Source organism: Myotis brandtii, unplaced genomic scaffold (assembly GCF_000412655.1).
Source record: "Myotis brandtii unplaced genomic scaffold, ASM41265v1 scaffold536, whole genome shotgun sequence".
In the NCBI taxonomy this organism is placed as follows: Eukaryota; Metazoa; Chordata; class Mammalia; order Chiroptera; family Vespertilionidae; genus Myotis; species Myotis brandtii.
Genome location: NW_005369967.1, coordinates 1707299 through 1724751, shown reverse-complemented (window position 1 = coordinate 1724751; position 17453 = coordinate 1707299). Strand labels below are relative to the sequence as shown.

Below are 17453 nucleotides of genomic sequence, written 5' to 3'. Positions count from 1 at the left end.
GGATCACTCAATTTCAGGGTAGGTGGGAATGGGGTAAAAGCTTTCCTCCCCAAAGGAATGAACAGAGGCAAACACCACCAGGACCGGATTCTCCAAAGGGGCTTTAAGAAGACTCAGTCCAGGTGGTGGTGAAGGATCGCCTGGCTCCACCCCAGGTGTGAATCTGAACCTCTGGAGGTGAGCTGGGAAATTGCCCAGCTAACAAGTTCCCCAGGTGATTCTCACGCACAGTTTTGAGAGCCCAGACATTATGAAAAGATGGTCCAGTAGTTCAGGTGACCAAGGGTGAAAGTTCAACTGGGCCAATTGGACCCCTGGGGCAGAACCTGCAAATAGATTCACAGCTCCTGGAGATTGGGATATAGGTCAGCTCCAGTCTGGGACGCTGGCCTCTCCTGTCCCCTTCAACACTCTGGAAATTGCCTAAGGAAGCCCAAAAGCAAGTCGTCTGCAGTTTGTAAGGGAGATCCATTCATTTATACGTTCATTCACTTTGAATTGGTAACCATGTACATAGTATAAATTTCAAATAATGCAGAAGGGCTAACAATGAAAAGTCTTCCACCCTGTCCCTTCCTCCCCAAACACAACTACTGTTGTAAATTTGGTATCTTTTTTTATTAATCTTCACCCGAGGATATTTTTTCCATTGATCTTTAGAAAGAGTGGGAGGAGAGGGAAAGAGAGAGGGAGAGAAAAAAACTGATGTGAGAGAGACACATTGGTTGCATCTGGGGTAGGGATGGAACCTGCAACAACCCAGGCTCGAGCCCTTGACCAGAACTGAACCTGAGACCCTTTGGTATGCAGGTTGACTCTAATCACTGAACTACACCGGCCAGGGCTGTCATAAGTTTTTGAGTGTATACTTTCAAGATATTCATGCATGCAAAAGTATTCATGTATTCATAGATGCATATGTATTCATATCCTTTCAACACTAAGGAAATATCCCTTGCTTTTTTTTCTTTGACATTACCATTGTTGACTCTGAGTGTGACATATCAGCACAATTAAAGATGCCTTATTTTTAATGGTCTCCGAATATTTTTAATGATGGATATTTATGATGTTTTCAATCTCTGGTTATCATATATCTTGCTGCAATGACTGTCTTTGTACATACTTCTTGGTCCCCATATATGACTATGGTTTAATACTTAGAAGTGGAATTACTGGCTCTAAACACAATGGGAATTTTAAATTCCAACAGATGCTGCCAAATTACCCTCAAAAGAGACTGCACCAACCTGTACTTCTATCAATGTGTGGATTGGCCTTCATTCCCCGCCACCACCACCCCTCCCCCCAGGGAAGTGATTTTTCACAAAGAACATAGCTTTGTGAACATTAAATGAGTTGATGTGCACAGATAATTTTAGAACGTTGCTAACACACAGAAAGGCTCAAGAAAGTGTTAGAGGTTAGTTCCCCTAAGCACACTCCTTTGTGTGATAACCCCTGCTTTGGGGTCTGTTCCAGTCCCAGCTCTGTAAACTCGGGCAAGGTCCTTAGCCGCTTTGGGACCCAGGTTCCTTACCTTTAATATGAGAATGGTAATGTCTCTCTCTGAATTAAATCAGATAAAAGAGTTACATAAATTTTGGGATCCAATTATTGTTCAATAAGTGATAGCTATTCTTTTTCCCTCAAACTTTCCTCCCAACTTTTTGTTTTGAAAATTTCAAACTTACAGAAGTTACCAAAAAATTACCCATATACTCTTCACCTAGATTTACCAACTATTAACTTATTACCACTTTCTCTCTCTCTCTCTTTTCCTCTCTGTCTCTCACCCATTTGATAGTTGTACACAACTTTATCTCCTTTTTTCATACAACTTTTTTATCCCTCTTTTTTACACAATTTTTCGACCGTTTACTCCTGAATATTTAGCATGTACCTTTCTAAGAACAAGGGTGAACACCCTAATATCACACTTAGAATATTTAACACTGATGCAATACTATCATGTTCGATGCAGGACATATTCTAATTTCCCCAGTTGTCCCAATAATGTTCTTTATAGCTGAGTTTTATAGCTCTTCTATTTATTTTTATTAGTTCCCACCTAATACTCACCAGAGTGAATGGATGGGTAGAAGAAAATGGGTTCGTCCCCGCCTCTGCTCCAGCGAGAGAGTGACTCCCACAGCCCAAGACGCTGGCATTCTTTGGGGGTTGCAGGTAAGCAATAACCAGGCATGAGGGCTGCTTACAGGCAGAGCAGTTTCCCATCTAATAACCAGGATTGTCCCACCAGCCACCCTTGCTGATGTTGACTCCTCTGCCTGACCCCACCACCCTGTGCTGGCCGCCAGCAACTCCCCCACCTCTTGCAACTCTGGTTGGGTTTCTGGTGTCCTCTCTACAACCCCACTGGCCCCCAATCAGCAGAGGCAGCTGTTGTGATGCCAATGAGACCTGGCTCCCATATCACCCTGAACCACCCCACCCCACCCCACCTCACCTCAGGAATGAATCCCTCTGGCCTCTAGCCTGGTGTATCCAACTTAAACCTGAGATTAAGGGTTGAGATGACTGAGTCAGTGTCTTTTTCCTGTGATCTCTCTGTCCTATGGCACTTCCTATATGGCCCTTCCTGGAACTGAGGCTGAGGGTCAAATTGTGGCCTCTGGCCAAATCCAGACAATGATATCAGCTGACACCTATGTCCATCTCTTCTCCCCCCCCCCCCCCCCCCCTCAGTTATGGTAGCTGACTTTTAAGTTGTCCCAAGTGCGCCCCTCAGTGCCCAACTCTAAGCTTGGATGAACCATCTCCTTGCTTCCTGGCTCAATATGTCCTGTTGTAACGGGAGAAATGATTTCTTCAGCCTAGCTACCTTCAGGTCAGAGAATTTGAGAGCAGGAGAAAAAGGCAGGATTATGAAAGAGTTACCACAGCTGAGGGGGACTTTGTAAAACTGAAGTAAAGAAAAAGCCATCTTGGGCCCCATCTTGGGCTGGTGCTGTAGTGGGAGAGGGAGGAGAGCAGGAAGGGCTGGGGGAGCCGGGGGCCTGGGAGCCTGCTGGGATCCTTGGAGAAATGGTACCCACCACACCTACAGCTCGTTCCGCTTGGTGGTAGCTTCTTATAAGTGGCCCTACAGCAGAGAGAGAGGAAGAAAGCCACCATGTGCCCAGAGTCCAGGGGTCACTGGGTCACTAAAACTGAGGGCCTCCTTCTCTCTTCTGAGGGGAGGATGAGGCCTGGATGGGCCCTCATTGTGAACAGGTCTGGGCCAATGTGGCCCTTTGGCAATCGTCTAGTTCTTTTCCTTTTTTAGTCCTCACCCAAGAATAGGATTTTTAAAAAATCCTTTTATTGGCTAGAGAATGAAACATTTTTTTCCTTTTAATATATTTTTACTGATTTCAGAGAGGAAGGGGGAGGGAGAGAGAGATAGAAACATCAATGATGTGTGAGAATCATTGATTATTTACCTCCTGTATGCCCCCTACTGGGGATTGAGCCCGAAACCTGGGCATGTGCCTTTGACCGGAATTGAACCTGGGACCCTTCAGTCCACAGGCCGACACTCTGTCCACTGAGCCAAACCAGCTAGGGCTGATGTTACGGATTTTAGAGAGAGAAGAGAGAGAAACATGGATGTGAGAGAAAAACATTGATTAGTTGCTTCTCGTACATGCCCCGACCTGGGATTGATGGAACCCGAAAGTCAGGTTCATATATTTGCAGTCACTAGAGATGAGAGGTGAGTGGAGGCCATTTGTCCCTTCCTACAGGTGGGATATTAAAAATGGCCGAGGCCAAAATCTGGCAAATATACAAACATGTATTAGCAGGCGGGCACAAAAAGCCATCAGTCTTCAAGGGAGCTGGCCTGTCTGCTTTGTGCAAATCCTTCGTGCGAGGGCCCAAGTCCATGGTCGGCAAACTGCAGCTCACGAGCCACATGCGGCTCTTTGGCCCCTTGAGTGTGGCTCTTCCTAAGCCTTAGGAGTGCCCTAATTAAGTTAATAACAATATACCTACCTATATAGTTTAAGTTTAAAAAATGTGGCTCTCAAAAGAAATTTCAATCGTTGTACTGTTGATATTTGGCTCTGTTAACTAATGAGTTTGCCGACCACTGGCCCAAATCATCTTTCTGGCTATCTCCATGTTTTGAAAAGCACTTACTTCACCAACAGAGGATTGTTTCTAGCATCCCTCAAGCACATTCAGCCCGCTGTGTAGAGTTGGATGACGGTTGAAGTGTTTATGTAACCACCCTCTCGTGTGTGGATGCCTGATTAGAGTGCTTCAGACGCTAACTAACCACTCTAGGGCTGCGAGGAGAGTCGGGGTATATACACACACCACATGGTTTAGAATGAATACATTTCTACAGAATCTGTGCCTGGTTCCCTAGGCAGCACTGTGGGAAAGAATGGGGACCTTGAAACTGACCAGACCTCAGTTCAATCCCAGCTTTACAGCTTTACCATTTCTGTGCTGATGTAATCCTAGGGCGGGGGGCGGGCTTGCATAAATGCTTTCTACGTTCATTTCTCATTTGTAAAATGGTCACAATAATTCTTAACTGTTAGGGTTGTTGAAAGGATTCAGTGAGATAATATAAAGTGCTGGGGTCCAGCCCCAGCAGGTACAGGGGTTCCCATCATGGAGTCGGCGAAGAAGGAATGACACGGAGGCAGCATTCAGTTGATCATCATAGTGAAGTTCTTTTTTTTTTGTCCTGTTACATCTGTATTTATACCAGTTGATTTTAATCCTATCCATTCCATTCCAAAGGTTAGGGCGTTTGTTATCTCCATTCCAAGGTTGTTTGTAGTTAAAGTGATTAACTACCCGCCTGGCACTTAGTTAAGGGGTTTTACTGATTCCCTTCCTTAGTCCTGTTAATCCCTAACTCCAGGGAAAAATCCTCACCTGGGGAAACAACCTTTCTCGGGGAGGTGGTCATGTTTAAAACACATAGCGCTAAGAGGGGGAGCAAACATATGCCATATACGCCAGGTCCCTTGAAACATAAGCTGTGCAGATGTTTCTTCCCTGCAGTGACTGTGTCAAGCAGCAAGGGTGGACTGGCTTCCGGCAATAATGTCTGGTACAGTAGCAAGTTCTGTATAAAGCGTAGCTTTTGTTACTCCTTGAACAAATATTTGCTGGAGGATTAATGTTTACCAGCTTCTCTACTAGGTTTCCAGATCTCTGCTCTACTGCGTCAGAGGTGGTATCTGTTCCCAGGGCATTCTCTTTGTTATGAGATTGCCATAGATAAGCAAGATGGCCTGAGAGATAAAAAGAACTAGGAGAACTGGTGAAACGTTTGTTTGACAATCCATTTTCCCCAGAGACCCCACTTCCCCACCCCATTTGTTTTCTCTGAACTGGGCTCTGGGCTCCAAAGAGACCCCTCCTGACTCACCGAGGCCCTCCTAAATTAAGCAACCATTCTGCTGTCTTCAGGGCCTGGTTCTGTTGCTGTTGGAAAGAGAGTAAAGGGAAAGAAGGAAAGGAAAGAGGAGAAGGGGGAGGGGCCCTAGATTTCCAGGAGCCCTGGTCAGTCCTGGTCCAGCCCTCTGCCCAGAGCTAGGGGCAAAGCTGGGAGCTCTTGGGTTTCAGAGAAGTCAGGAGGCTAGTTCTGCTGATTCTCTGCAAGCAGCCAGGGCAACCACTCAGAGAGGCTCAGAGTCGTCATCCAAGTGGGACTGGGAGGGCAGGGGTCAGACATGCAAAGTGTAGGGTACAGGGTAGGAAGAACACGAGGTGGCCCAGAGGCAGAATTCTGTGAGTGTGTATGTTGGGGGAGGGAGAGATGTCCTAACTTTGAGCATGGACTCTTCTTTCACTTATTCCTTCAGTTGCTCATTAACAAATATTTACTATTTCCCAGACACTGTGTGAAGAAACAGTGTGACCAATAAACTCAGGGCACAGGCTTCCAAACCAGGCATGCCTGCCGTTGAATCCTGGCTGTTCCCAGCAGGGATCATGGGGAAGAACAGATGTAATGACCACACATATCACTGCAAATGATCTGTTCCGGGCAGCTGTGGGCTCTGGAGCCAGAGAGCCAGGTGGATGATGGCGGGGTGGGGGAGTAGGAGGGGAGGCGGTTTCTTCATGTGTAAAGCAGGAAACCGAATTCTTTCCTTGCAGGGTGGTTTAAAGGTGGAGATAAAGGGTCTGCCCTAGTGGTTGGCATATTAGAGGCACCTAGTAAGTGTTATTAAATGAAAGTATTAAAGGGGTAAAGAACTAGCAAGATGCCCAAAAACTAGGGGCTTGGAAACTAACAAAAGAGGCATGGGTGGAAGGAAGGTCTGGTGGAGAAGGACTCCAATGAGAAGGTAGGCAGTGATTCTTCATCTAACCTCATGTCATAAAATCCTGGGGGCACTGATTAGAATATGGATTCATATCCCGGGCATTGGGATCAGCAGGCCCAGGGGCCTGTATTTTCATGGTCTTTAGGACCAGTAGGGTGCCTGGCAGTGACTGGTTTGTCATACATCATCTCTAACACTCCGTGATCTTCTCAGAGAGCAACAACAGTGGAGGAACACAGGGTAGAACTGATGTAATTGCAACATATATCAGTGTAAAATGATCTGTCCAGTGCAGCTGTGGGCTCCCCAAGCAGGAGAGAGCCAGGAGGAGGGGGGCTCAGTAGGGGGAGGTGAAAAGGGGCCAGAGGAGATGGTAGGGAGGGAGAATTGGGAGCTGATGGAACTCAGGGAATGAGGACTGGGTAAATCCAGCCTTCTGACTGGGATTCTAGATCATTTTACAAATTACAGCATCATGGTTTTCAACCAGCTGTCTTATCTCCATCATAAACAATGGCTGCTCACAGGAGGGCTGGGCAGGGCCCAGATCCAAGTAGCAGGCTGGTTCTAAAGCAGCTGGGAGAGTCCGTGTGGGAAGAGATTCCAGGTTCTGAGAAGCCAAGGAAACTCAGGCCAACCAGGGAGCTGGTTTTGGCACCTCGGCTCCTTTTCTGTGTCATGTGTGTAGCGGTTCCAGACACTTGAATTCTCAAGGTGACCGTGTTTGGCCCCTGGGGTCCTGCTTGTAGAGTTCAAATCCCAGCTCTGGCACGTAGCTCAGTACTGGCATTTAGTTAGTACTCAGTAGAGGCCGGCCATTATTATCTCTTCCGCTGACGACAAACCTAAGCTGAGAGAAAGAAAAGTCTTCCTCCCACCCCTACTTTACCCCCACACTCAATTCTGCCTGAGTTTCCCACCAGCTTGTCCCAGAGTCGAGCGGTGTGAGAGGGCTGGTGAGCCAGGGTTCTGCTTTCGTACATTTAATACATGTTTGGGAAGTGTCCACTGTGGGCCAGGATGGAGGGGAGGGAGAGTGTGGGAGTCGGTGGCTCACTCCAGGGCGAACCGGACCTTGGAGGGCCTCTCTGCCTCCCCTCCTGGAAGCAGCTGCTTCACCTGACAGGAAGCGGCCTACTGTCTGGGGTGGGGACCTGCACGTAGGGCTTGGGAGTGTTTCCTCTGCTTCAGGGATGCACGCCTTCCTCCACAGGGTGCCTTCCAGGCTGAGTGGTTGCTACAAGAGTGAGCCAACACGCACTCCAGGATTCACAGGGAAGGGAAGACAGGAAATGCATGAATAGATGCAGAAGACATAGCCATTGCAGCTCTTCCCCTTCTTTTCCTCAGTGGCTTGGTGTGAAGCCAATAGGTCTGTTAGCTCCTTTGACCAATGAGGCCTTCGTCTTGTGCTTCTGATCATCATGCTCAGGTTCAAGGCTTTTTACTGGAAGTGTCAGGGCTCATAGCCTATTGGAAGCTCTCTTTGCTAGATCCTTTTTGTGAAAGGGGGTTGGTGCAGACGACATAAGCTGTCTTCCCTATCAAAGTCCTGGTCGTGACCATTGACCTGCTGGGACATAGCAAGCTATCTCTCAGCGCCATCTAGTGGTCAGGGTGGCTTTTCTTTGAAAAATTTTTTCAATTACAGTTGGCACACAATATTATGAGTTTCAGGCATACAACACAGTGATTAGAGTCCAGTGGTTCTCAACCTTCCTAATTCTGCGACCATTTAATATAGTTCCTCATGTTGTAGTGACCCCCAATTTCATTGTTACAAATTGAACATAATTAAAGCATAGTGATTAATCACAAAAACAATATGTAATTTTATATGTGTTTTCCGATGGTCTTAGGCGACCCCTGTGAAAGGGTCGTTTGACCCCCAAAGGGGTCTCGACCCACAGGCTGAGAACCACTGGATTAGACATTTATATTAAGTGATCTCCCTGGTAAGTCTAGTACACCCCCCCCCGCCCCCCCAATCTGACACCTAGGATGGCTTGTTTTCTTAAAGGGCCCTGAGCCCCAGCATTTCTACTCCCATCCACACCTAGGGCCAGATCCGTTCCCTTCTGATCTGACCACAGCATGCTTTAGTCACCTCAGAAGATGGTTAATGGGCCTTTAATCTCTGCCTAAAGTGGAGACTTGAAACTCTGCATACTTTGTTCCTGTTCAATTTTGCATAATTTCAGGAAAGGGGATTGGGAAATTTCACGGTATTAAGACTGGGGTGAAGTAAGGAAGATGGAAAGAACATCCTCCCCCTTCCCAGGTCTGGATGCCTGGCTCCAGCAATGCACACCACCAGCTGGGCACTTATTCCATGTCACCCAGTCATGCCACGAGGGCAAGGGACTGGAAGAATCTCTTCTGGGCAAAGTCCAAGCTGTGGATTAAGGATCACCTTTGCTCTGCCACAGGTTAAGTGATAGGACATAGAGCTGGAACCAAACTGCTCAGGTGGGATAGTGAGGGCATCCACATACTGGGAGCTTTGTTCATGTGCGAGTGAGCCGTGGAGTGTACAGAGAAGTGGTGTGCACAGTGTACCTTTCCAGAAAGGAATTTCCGCATATCCAACTTCTGAATTTTGTGAGCCACATCCAGGGGAGGGACTACTAGCCCTTTTCCCTTTACGGAATGGAGCCCACCTAAAGGAACCAGGTAGTGCCCACAGACAGGCCTGGTACGAAGGGAGGCCGGGGATGGAGCAGAGCGTAGCTTCCTGGGGTAGGAAACTGACAGGCATTGCTCTGGGGGTGACACATGGTAGGCTCTTTCCTTACACTACACACTGTCCCAGTGGCCATTGGGGAAACTCCCTGTTGTCTTCTAGAATGGTCTGATCCTGAAAGCAGGAATTTCCCTGCGGGGCATTAGGATCATTCCTATGTAGACCCAGGTTCTCTGGAACAAAACATACTCTTGGGAAGAGGTTGTTTGTTTGTTTTTAAACAAAATATTAGTGTTGAAATAAATCCACTAGAATATTCAGAGTAAGAAATTTCTCTAAATACACTCACCACTCAAAGCCAGTGAGATAGTACTGTGCGGATGCCGTCATGGTCCTGAGATGGGGAGTCATTTATAGAGGTGAGGATCACTAAAATTTTTCTAAGACCTTGCCCTCCACTTAATTTTATTATTATTATTTAATATATTTTTATTGATTTCAGAGAGGAAGGGAGAGGGAGAGAGAGATAGAAGCATGAATGATGAGAGAGATTCATCAATAGGCTGCCTCCTGCACACCCCCTACTAGGGATCAAACCCGCAACCCAGGCATGTGTCCCTGACCGTAATCAAACCTGGGACCCTTCAGTCCATAGGCCGATCCACTGAGCCAAACCAGCTAGGGCTCTCCACTTTAAATCCCTGCTTTCACTGACATGGTTTTATGATTCTTGTGTCCTTTCTTGAGCTACATCATTCAATATTTCTCACAGTTTGTGTTAGCAGAAGGATGGTTGACAGGACTATATTTTCCCCAATATTTATTAGCAGCAATAATAACAAAATAGAGAAAAAGACACAACCTAAATATCCATCTATTTCATCCTACTAAGTAAATTATAATGATTCGTCTAGAAAATAGAATACTTTGCAGCCATTAAAATTTATGTTGAAGAATTATATTTAGTGACATGGGAAGATATTCATTAGTTAATTTCAAGGGAAACAATTTCTAGAAAAGTATGTATAACATGCCTTATTTTATGTAAAATTGTATATATGTATATACATAACTATATATATAGTTTATATAAATATGGGTAGAGTATTTTTTTTCAAACATTAACAGCAATTATCTTTGGGTATAGAAATTTGGTTGAGTGTTTTTAGTTTCTGCTTTGTTCTTTTCTATATTATATAAATGTTTTATAAGGAGTATGAATCATTTTTCTAAGAAAGCTATTAAAATGTTTTGAAAGTATTGATCTCACCAGTAAAGTAGAAAACTGAGATTCAGGGAAGTTGGGAAATAACTCAATGAAGCCACAATCTGCCCGTCAAAGAGTCAGAATTTGCCCTCAGAACTTTCTGTCCCTTACGTTTAATGCCATTCCCTCGGAGTAACTGCCTCTAACTGGTTAAAATCTTGGGGAGGGATATGGCCAGTGGAGACCTGGGGGAGTGGGGGACCAGTGTTCTGATCAGAGGGACTCACATTGCTGGATCTCTGTCACCTCTTCAGAGCAATTAAGCTCTGACCACAACAGCGTTACTGGATTCCTATTATACACCATGTTCTGTGGTCTGGCAGTTGTCCAGGTCTTGAAGGAGCAGACACAAGTCTGGAAACAGAGTTAAGTTGGGCCTAGTTCTAATCCAAACCCATTTTACATCCTTCAAGGGAAATGCCGTTTTCAGCCATGTTCTCCTTTTGAGGAAAGAAGGAACGTGAAGTTGGTTGGGTGTAGTCCAGAGGCCTGACTTTGTGAGGTTCTGAGAGGGAGCAGTGCAGTAAGTGAGTTCAAGGAGAAGGTCTGGAGCCCGTCTTCCTTCCCTGTACCCCTTCTCATTCTCCGGCGCCCTCCCACGCCCTCCACACTCCATCACTGCAGCCCCGGAGACCTCCTGACCCTTCCTTTGACATTCTTAGTGTCTGGAGCATCATTCAGCTCTATTCAGTGGGCAAGCGGCAGTTAGGACAGGGAGTGGGACCCACTGGGCCCTGTGTCTTCCTAGAACACCATCTGGGATTTAAATAGTAAAAGCTCAAGGATATGCTATAGTATTTATCTCCATCACACAAACGCCCATAAGGACACTTACTGGGTGGAGACGAGGCCCTGAGCCACCGGCTTCCTTCATAGGCTATGCATCTAAGCACAGACACGCAGCTCCAGAGCAGAGCACTGAGCACTTCCGTGTCCTTCTTCCGTGTTAGTAGAAACCCCACCATTCTGCCCTTCCTGTCCCTAGACCCATCTACTGTATTCCCTGGGAGGTTACAGTCCTATGTGCCTGACATGACTGCCCACACATTTGGAAAAATCCACCAAAGATGGCATTGCCCCCTTCCAAGGTCTGTGTCTTGCTGAAGGACATAAGAGGAAGCAAACTTTGACCTAAGCAAAGAAAGAGGGGCAAAGATTCTTTGGACAGAAAGAGGTGTGTAAATTTGTAAATACTGGTCAATTTTGAGCCAAAGCCTGCAAGTTTACTTTACAAATAGAGTGTGGTCGATGTAAAGCCAGACATAGAAATAGCCCCATCATAGATCACAAGCAATCACACACCTTCCGCGGCAGGGGAGGTGCAGAATTGGAAGCCGTCACTGGGCGTGTGGGGTAAGACCATTGTGTATTGTTCCCGTCTCCATATGGCAGTTCTCAATCTTCTTACCTGTCTGACCCTAATCCTTAGTGCAGCACATGACACATTAATGGTTGCTGAGTTGAATAGCAAGTTCTTTGCAATGGCGCAGCACTAGGGAAGAGAAGACACTAAATACATACTTATTAATCAATTAGCGTCTGAGACTAACAGGGCAACTCGAGCGAACTAATTCCCCAGACAAGATAGAGTCTCTGGGATCATTAACCCGTCAGGCTTCTGCAGCCTTTCCTGAAGGTGGCAGAGTTCTCCTAGAACGGCCTAGAAGAGGAGGGTGAAAAGAATTGAAACAGGTTTTATCCTTCCCTCGGTGATGCAACCTACACGCCTACCCCCAACTCCAAGTTGGGCTGCTTCTCAGCCAGCTCCTGTGGGAGAAACCTTTTGACTCAGATTTACAAAAAGAAAGATTATTCCACTCGAACCCATCCCAGGACCCAATGGGGCCAGGCATTGAGACTTGGATGAGATGTCGTGATAGAAAGTCTTAACCTACTAATGTTGCCAAATCCCCGGATAGCCTTCTGCAATCACTGCGTCTGGCTGAAATTTCTCTTTGAGCTGATATAGTGGAGTTGGGACAGGCACGCAGTGCCCCCCCCCCCCCCCCCCCCCCCCCGGGCAGAATGGCTTAGATAGCAGCATGAAAGCTATTAGTTGCAAAGCCTTCTCATAACCAGGCTCCCCTCAACAATACCCCTTTGTCCCTCCTCAGACGACTAAGCTCCTTGTATCCTGGCAAAGGGAGGCATGCAGGGGAGGTGTCCAGCCTGGAGTTTGGTTTCTAATCTCTAGGGCAGAAATTCTTTCAAATTTGCCCAGCACTTGGGCTGACTGCTGAGTTGGAAATGAGAGCAGCTGGGGAGTGGGGGTGGCTCTCCCCATGATTCCCAAGTTTCATAATCAATTCTATCCCCCCCCCCCACAAAAAAAATTTACAACCTTCACAGTCAAACCCACACTTAGAAGTAAGGAGTAGTGTCGTTTCTAGGTATGTTCATATTTTCACTTTAATTTCTTTTGGCATTGGCCTCCCCCACCCTCACTGCATTAATTTTCAGGGCTGTCTTAGTGCACACACATTAGTGTCTTAATGCTTTATGGATGAATTCACATGATCACAGAATGGCGAGGTCTTCATTTTCAGGCTCAAGGTGTTCATGAATACTGCATAGTCCTGTCCACTGTATTTTCTTTTGATGACTACAAAAAGAGGGAGGACATGACTTTAAATATCCCCAAGGCAGGAACACACATTCTCTGAGAGCTCTGTGCAAGTACATACCCCTTTCCCACACGGACAGATGGACAGCAAACCTTCCTGATAAAGCTTTAGTCAACTTGACCATTTCTCCCAGGTCTAGTTCCTCTTTCCTCCCTCCACTAGTGCCCCTTCAAACCCCCAGAGGCAATTTATGAACATTCAAGGACATCCTTAACAACCTTTTGCACTTGCTTCCCTTCTCACAGTTCACTCATTCCTGGCCTGCCCGTCTCCAGTGCCAGACCAACCCCAGAACAAGCAGTGATTTTATTCAGCCATCCATGCTTGCCTGTCCCGGGACTTTTCAGAGCTTCCTGGTGGCTGCATGGCTCAACTAAGGCAAATTTGACTCTTTCACACTTGAGCAGAAGTGATAAAAAGATTGAAGTTGTTCTGGCAGAAGAGCCCTGAGGAGACTTTCAAATACTTCCTGTTATCTGGGCTCCCAAAGCTGTCCAGGTCCTAGCTTTTTCAAGTGTATTTTGCCAGCATTCTCTTGAGATCCATGAGCCACTTGATCATATCCTTCCAATAAATTCCTTTCAGACTTAAGATAGCTAAAGCTGGCTTCTGTTGCTTGCAATCAAAGAATTCTAAATGATACTAGTTCACACTCCTTAGCCTCTTTCCTTCCTATTTCAAGAAGGGGCTATTACCAAGTGTCCACCAGTAGATGAGTGGATACATAAAACAACAACTATGGTACATTTATACAGTGAAATACTGCTCAGCCATAAATAAGAAGGAAATATTACCCTCTGTTACAGCATGGGCGGACCTGGAGAGCATTATACTAAGTGAAATAAGCCAGTCAGAGAAAGACAAGTACCATATGATTTCACTCCTATGTGAAATCTAATGAACAAAATGAACTAACAAGCAACACAGAGACAGATTCCTAGGAAGAGAGCAGGCTGACAGCTGTCAGGGTGGAGTACCGGGCTGGATGAAGTGGTGGTGGAGGGGTTGAGCGAGAAAGAAAAAAAAAAGAGAAAAAACTCATGGACACGGACAACAGTGGTGATTGCTGGGGGAGGGGGGCTAGCGGGGAGTGGAGGAAAGTATGGAGGGGATGAATGGTGATGGAAGGAGACTTGACTTGGAGTGGTGAACACACAATGATGTGTTGTGGAACTGTGCACCTGAAACCTGCTTTGTGAACCAGTGTCACCCCAATAAATTCAATAAAAATGACAAAAGGGCACTCTTACAAAGATACTCCTCCATTTTCCCACTCCCGCAAATTACCTTGACTTCCACTCTTAATACCAAGACCATGTCCCTAGTTTTTGAAAGAGAACTTTTCTGTCCTTTTAAAAGGCAAACCATCCATAAAGGAGTTACTCTTGACCGCCATTAGTAAATTTCTTGATGACTTTCAGGGGAAACAGAAAGATTTCTGTATGCTTGTCAGAGAGCATGGTTTCCCTCGGGGACCCCCCCCCCCTTCTCTCTCACCAGCTCATCCTCCTGTAAAGCTGGTGCAAATGATTTCACACTCAAGACTGATTGTGACTCCAGTGCCTCCCTGCTCCTACCTCCCTTCTCTCTTTTCTAGCATCTGGGACAGACTATACATAGTCTCTCTTGGCCCCCTATTTCCATGCTCCCTACCAGGTTCTTCCCCATTTGGCTGCAGGCCAGTCCCTCCACGGAAATCACCCTCACGATCCACATCTCTCCTGGCTTACGGTCAGAGGGCAACCCCACAGGGAACCAATCCTCACTCACAAGAATACAGAAAGTCATCAAGAAAATTACCTATAGAAGAGCAACCCCTTCGCAAATGGTTTACTTTATAGAAGGGTAGGAACGTTCTTGTCTTTCAGAAAATATGGCTGAGATTCTAACACATTGAGGGCACTTTGGAGACGATGAGGACATTTGAAAGACCCTTTTCCCTGCTTGGTGAAGGGAACTATCATCAACTGCCTCCTGTGGCAGGGACTTTTAAGCATGTCCATGTGCCTGGCACCATGCTAACTACCTAACATGCATCATTGCATTTATGCTTGCAACGGTCCTGGGCTTGGTTATTATTGCTATTTCCATTTTTCAGATTAGGACATAGGCTCAGAAAGGTTAAACAGACTGCCTTAAGCTATCTGCCTAGGATGTGGAGGCTGAATCAAATCCAGGTTGCTTTGACAAGACAAGAAGGCAAAGGAAGGGCTGGCATCTTTTGGGGCTTAGTTTGTCCCAGGGCCCTCCAACTTGAGTCTGTATTTGAACCACTATCCACCATTACTGTGTCTACCTGCACCCAGAGTCACCCTCCTCGCCCATTCACACAACACTGACTGAATGCATGTCTCAGCCTTCACTGGGTGAAAAGCCAGGGGACCACTCTGCATTTTTAGGTCTGATTCTGTAGCAGACTGCTCTGCCTTGCTCTTACTTGAAATTTTCTAGAAAGGTCTGTGGATGGGGTGCCAGAAGACTTGAGTTTGAACTGCATTTTGCCTTTACTAGTATTACCTTGACCAAAACATACAATCTATCTTGATTTCCTCATGTATAAAATGGGGGTAAAATAGCTACCTTACCCAAAGAGAGAAGATATGTCAATTGTAAGGCATTACATACATTTTTGTTAGGAAGAAATGATTCCCAATTTAGGAATGAAGAAAGATCATGGCGTTACATCCAGGGGAGAGCTGGACAAGGTAGAGGCTGGCTGATGCCAAGTCTTCTGCCTCAGCTCCTAACTCTTCCTTCGTTTTGATTCTGTAACTGGCACCTTGGCTAATGCATGCTATGGCTTCTATCCTAAGGATGAAAATACGAATATTATATATGGAAATATTTTCCTAGACTTCAAAGTTTAATTTTTATCTCGGATTTTAAAAGAAAGTCAAGCATTTTATGGGTCCTCCAATATGATAGTTACTAGGCATTGCACCTCCTGTGCCTCGTGGATAAGTCACCCTGCATTCAGATCTTTTGCCTTTCCAGCCCATTAGGCTTTCCTCTATGCAATGCTGCCTCCCAGAGTCTGGGAGGGAGCCACGCCAGCTGCCAGTCACAGACTGAGAGAACCAGAGCCGGAGAACTGGGCCTCCAAGGCCAGGGGCCGCAGGGAGGTCCCTCTTCAGCAGGCGGGCTTTGCTGCCAGATTAACTAAAGCCACTTCTTGCCAAGGTTTTCCCGAGAGAGAGGGCAGTCTCCTGCCTCGTTGACAGTGTTCTAGGGACAGCTCACCTGCCTCCCTGTAGCCTGACCCTTTCTCCTTCTCCCTGCAGAGTAATCCGAGCAGAAAACACATTTCTGTTACCAAAGGCCAGTGCTGAGAACCTCGTATGCATTATGTTATTGAGTCGTGAAAATATACTTATGAAACAGGCAATACTGTCTCCATTTTACAGAGGAGGAACTAACTCAGGGAAGCCAAGAGCTCTTGACACTGACACCACATGGCTGCTATGTACTTCCTACATCGGTTTGAGAAACTCCACGTAATTCCTTCTGCCCCCATTGAAAGAATGACTAAGCCGGCTCTAGAACAGGGCATGTATGGGATGGGCTTAGAACTCCTTGTCCGCATCGCTCATCTCTAGTTTGGGGTGCACTTTTGAATATCCCGACCAGGGACAGGAGGTTGGTGGAAGACCCAGGGCCCCATCAGGCAATTAGAGGAAGACATAGGATTGGATTAGGTTCAGACAGTAGGAAAGCAGCCCAGCTTCTCACCCAGAGTGGGGTAAGACCAGCTGGATGAACCTCAAGTTCCTTTTCTTAGAAGACTCCATGCTGCCTTAGACCTCTGAGAACTCTTTGTCACTGTGGCACGCAATAAAAAGGGGAGACAGCTAGGAGAGAAGTGGCAGTCAGACCTCTCAGAGCAGGCCCTTGGCACACATAGGGTTTGTGTGAGAATTGGAAAAGGGCACCCCTCCGCATGGCTTATTTACAAAAGGACACCCACAAAGCCTTATACGTTTAAAAAAATGTCCCTTTCTCTTGGCTGCAGCACCCAGTACCAGGACTCAGGCTTGGCGTGGGGACATGGGTTGGGTTGCATTCCCACTCCCTGCTCAGCTTTTTTGCAGGACCTGACCTAGGACCTCACCTAGGACCCATCAGAGGGGCCTGTCTCAAGCCAGGGCCCTCTGTCAGGATTCCCCACCGTCCACATTCCAGAATCTCCAGGCTTTCCAGCTGACATCCAGGATTTTCTACCTTCCAACAGAAGAATCTAGATTGACCTCAGAAATATCTTGTTTAATCTTTGCTGTAAATCACACTGTGGACGTTGGAAGTTCAGAATGTGCCTTAGGTGAATTCCTTAACTTCCACAGACCTCAGTTTTTCCACCTTGAAAATGGGGCTGTTTCCATGGATGAACTGCACAGAACGCAATGTTGGCACCCAGTGGGTCATGGCCTTCGGGTAGGAGGGCCTGCAGGATACCTACCGGGGATTTTGTGCTTGCAGTCCCCACAACTCCTGTGAGCTGGGAGGCAGTCCTCTCCTCCGGGTTCCTGCAACACCTCAAATACGTGTGGCAGGGGGCCTGCAGGGCCAAGGAGCTCTGCGCT

At 46.6% G+C, this 17453-nt stretch overlaps 1 protein-coding gene and 1 long non-coding RNA gene across 3 annotated transcripts in view; one reads left to right on the top strand and one right to left on the bottom strand.

Moving 5' to 3' along the window:
- Positions 1-17453, top strand: part of TMEM229B (transmembrane protein 229B) — a 61757-nt gene that overhangs the window by 562 nt on the left and 43742 nt on the right. For both annotated transcript variants that reach the window (XM_005877918.2, XM_005877919.2), the window contains exon 2: positions 2065-2187. The gene's annotated coding sequence lies outside the window, so the exon portion shown is untranslated. The remainder of the gene's footprint in view (positions 1-2064; positions 2188-17453) is intronic.
- Positions 15509-17447, bottom strand: LOC106728115. Its single transcript, XR_001364374.1, has 2 exons — positions 17330-17447; positions 15509-15684 (listed from the first exon to the last, which is right to left on the bottom strand). It is a non-coding gene; the product is annotated as an uncharacterized LOC106728115 (long non-coding RNA).